General features: G+C 39.0%; 1 pseudogene; it reads left to right on the forward strand.

The window, feature by feature from the left end:
* Positions 1–329: 329 nt before the first annotated feature.
* Positions 330–2715, forward strand: LOC119570115 (annotated as a pseudogene).
* Positions 2716–4245: the final 1530 nt, after the last annotated feature.

Here is a 4245-nt window from a genome sequence, read left to right on the forward strand (position 1 = left end):
CACAGGGGGTAGAGAGAGAAAATAAAAAATGAAAGAAACACAAGATAGACAGAGAAAAAACGACAGACGAGAGAGTGAGCCCTGCCCTGCATCGACAGGCTCACATGAACCCGTGTTTTCTTCGCAAAAAAGTGGGGGCCCCTGAGGAGCGGTATGAGGAGTTTTTGCCGGAGGGTTCCGGTGAGATGCTGTAAAAAGTTTCCAAACTGTTGTGCCAAAGGGTGTCCTCTCGAGCCTGGGGGGTAGTCTGTCTACCACGCTCGCCCTTGCAGTCACCCCAAACCGCCGAAGATATGAGTCCCCTCATCGTGCTGGGGTCCTCTACCTCCATGGCTGGGGGCCTGACTCTCCTGCAGCAGGTTTGGAACCCCCTGATGTCACAATCCGAGTAAAGTTCTCATCACTAGGGAAAGAAACTTCTAAAAAAACATTTCTGTTGAAGATCCCCATGAAAAGAACTATTTTGCTTACTTCAGCCTATGTATGTTTTGTTACAATATTTCCCAATTGACACCTAGTAATTAAAATGAGGGGAATTCAACCCCGGGCTTATAAGAACAGGGCTGGTTGGGGAGAAGCGCATTTTTCCGCCCGTGAACACCTTTCCACCAGGGTATAGACGCTGCTGGACATCTAGGAGGCCCAACCCCGGGCGGCCCCAAGGGAAATTCTGGGTGTGAAGACGCTCACGGCTTATGTGACAGTGCCCAGTTTAATTGCCCCCTACGTGTTTTTTTCTGCAACAGGAGGGCTCAAGCTTCCTGTTTTAGTGAGGGTTTCCACATCCCCCCCTGGTCTCCTTTTAAAAAACGGAGTCGCAGCTGTCATGGTTTTAAAAACAACGCAAGCCTTTTTCATATCTGACTCGTCGGGTATTTTGCCAAGGACTCATCCCCAAATACTTTACGAAGGAAAAAAGAGGTTAGTGTTTTGTTACCTACCCGTTTTTTTCTTCTTTTTAGAATATCTTGTACTGTATGTCTTTTTTACGGTTTTGGTAAACACAAAAATTTTTGTCAAGTATATTTCATTTCCAATATATGTAAAATAAAAATTTTAAAATGAGAGCAATTTTTTTTTTTATCACACACAGCTTTTGCATGCAAAGGGAAAAAAGGAAACTAATGATATGTATGAAAAATGAAAGATGAAGCGAAAAAGAAGATGGAAGCTTATAATCCAACTAACAGACGCCTCTTTTTCCCTCTATCAAAAAATCAGACAGCACAAAAGCTTAAATTCCCCTCTTACCTTCCTCTATTTTCCCGTGCATCATGTAGTAGCAGCACAGAGAGGACTTCTGCAGTCATTTATGACTGTGAAAGTCTGCGGGTCATCCAGACACAGGGGTTGAAAAACCAACGATACCACCGCGTTTACCTGGCGACCCCAGGCATCTCCGGCTTGGGGCTCCCCCCTGGATCTTAAACCCAATCCTCTGCAGCCAGACAAGTAGGGCACACGGCCTTGCATTTTGCTCCCTGAACTGCCACGACTAACCTACCAGCTCCTGGCACCCAAATGGTTCATGATGGGGAACCAGTGGCGGAGGGGTACTGTGCCTTCAGAATCAAAGAAAATGGGGATAAGTATCTAAAATTGTACCGAAAGACGGAAATGCTATAAAGGATAACCAAACCTTCCAAAGACTGATCCGCAAAGAAACGTGACTTTACTCAAGGTGGGCTTGAGTGAATCATAGATGAGCATGATTCAGGTTGACTTCAGGGGGGTAGGCAAAGGGGAATGGCACAGCATCCCAAAAAGGGAAAGTCGATTATTGCCCATGGAGTGCATTACAAGACAAACTTGAGGGTACCCCACATCTAGGAGTTCATCCCATGGCACACGTTATATGCACCGGATGAATGTACATTAGCATTGTTCTTTCAAATATCCCAGATGTTGAGGTGGGTAGGGGAACAAACGAGCGGGAGGTTTTAGACTTGGGCAAGGGTCAGAATCGAGGTCAAACAGGCCCCCCACCAAAATTTCGGGCAACACACTCATTGAAAAATTCTACAGCCCCATTACAGCTACCTGGGAAACCATACCCGATGACAAAAACGACTGAGCGTTTTCCCCCCCGGGGGGACAAGGGCCCCGGTGGGGGTGCCCCCGTCCTTCGCGTGGCAGGGGAGCCGTACCCGCTCCTACTCGTGGGCGTCGACCTGGTGCCGGTGCTCCCCCTTCCCTGGCCCCAAAGGGGTGCTGAGACCACGCTGACCCTCCGGACTCAGGGGGGTCCACCTCAGCAACAGGCAGATGGAACTGGGATGCAGCTTTGGGGAGCCAATAGCAAAATCAGCCAGCTCTTGCCTGGGGAACGACGGGTTTTTTCTGCCCTGAAGACGTGCTGTCCCCTTGAAGGCCGAGGTGTGGATGCCCGAGACGTGAAGTCCTCTACACCTGGTGGTTTCCCCGCCAGGGGAAGACCCCTTCCCGGCCCGGGTTTTCGCGTCAAAAACGCCTTTCTCAACTTTTTTTGGAACGGAAGCGAAGGGGGGCTCGAGTGGCAGAGCGACCTGCCCCAAGGAGATAAAAGTGTTTAGGGAAATTGAAAGGGCTACTGGAGGTTTTCGCAAAGAGGATGGGTGCGCCGCGCGAGGTTTTGGGCCCAAAAAGGGTACGCTTACTTCGGGGCTTTTTGAGAAGCCAAAAGTGGGCGACGGGGCTCCGGATATCTCGAGATTCTCGAACAACAAATTAGAATAATTTATCATCTTAAGGTGCTTTAGATTCACGTCTATTTTTCTAGCTAGTACTTATAATTAATATTATAATATATATATAAATATTATAATAAAATTATTTAAAAATATTTACAATACAGATAAAAAAACAATAAACTGTACACTAATATTTATTCAAAATTTATACATTTCCCTACAAATAATATATTTAATAAAATATATTATATATATATATAATATTATAAATAATTATATAATAATTTATTAAAATTTAATATAAATAATAATAATATATGATTGTAAATGATTATTAAATGTATAATATAATATATATAAAAATTTTGTACATAAGATATTATATATAATAATGTATAATTGATTTTATAAAATATGTTATATTTTAAAATATAGGTAATTATAAAATATAGAAAATATTTATAAAAATTATATATAAAATATAATATTATAATATACATTATATATATTTATATTATATTATATATATAATTTTATATAATATAAAATTTTAATATATATATATATAATATAATTTACTTAAAACAAATGACAATAATTTTTTCTTTACGTACATACGCAAACATACACACATTGAAGATGTCAGATGTATGTAAATGTTAATACTACTGATAATATTAGATTTTTTTGGTTATATTTGGATCTCATCCTCCAAATTAAAATCTCCCGAAGTCATCAATAGACTTTCTTTTAAAAAATTTCCCGATAAAAAAAAACACAGCGTAAAATGATAAATTTTTAAACCGAAGATTCCTGTAATATAAAACTTAAAAATGATTTTTAATATAAAGATAAAATAGTAATAAAACAATAACATGATGAAATAAAATCATAATATAAAAATTACAACATAATAAAATTGTAATGATGATAATTTTTATTAAATAATATTGCAAATAATAAAATATGAAAGAAAATGAAAATAATTGATAACTTTAGAAAAGGGTGATAATGATGTAAATAAAAAATAAATTATGAAAATATCTATAATAAAAATGAAATAAAAAAAATAAGTGATAATGAAACAATAAAGTAAAATATATAATAATAAAAATAATAAAAATGAGGATAATGATATTAAAATGTTTATTCTTAAAATTTTTAATTTGTTTATTTTATAGTTATAATTGGTATGATAACAATGATAGTATAATAGGAGGGAAGAAATTTTTATCAGGGAAATGGACAAAATTCCTCCACAGTAGGTCATTGTGGGGGAAATAGTGATTGAGCCGAGAGGGAAATAAATTTCTCTGTTTGTCTGTTGTCTCGCTCTCTCTCTCTCTTCCCCGTGCCCTTTGTGACCTGTCCCTAGGGCGTGATGCCTTGACAACGGGAACTCACAGCCCTGTGTTGTGATTGCCCGTGTGGAAAATTTTCCTAAGATAATTTAAAAAAGTGATACAAAGAAAAATTTGTGAAAATGTTTTTTTCAAAGGACAGGCACTAAAGAATGCCCGCGCCCCCTGAGGGGACGTTGAGACGAACCCCAAAACATGGGAAAATGGGAAATCTA

This window comes from Penaeus monodon, unplaced genomic scaffold (assembly GCF_015228065.2).
Source record: "Penaeus monodon isolate SGIC_2016 unplaced genomic scaffold, NSTDA_Pmon_1 PmonScaffold_22062, whole genome shotgun sequence".
Classification (NCBI taxonomy): Eukaryota; Metazoa; Arthropoda; class Malacostraca; order Decapoda; family Penaeidae; genus Penaeus; species Penaeus monodon.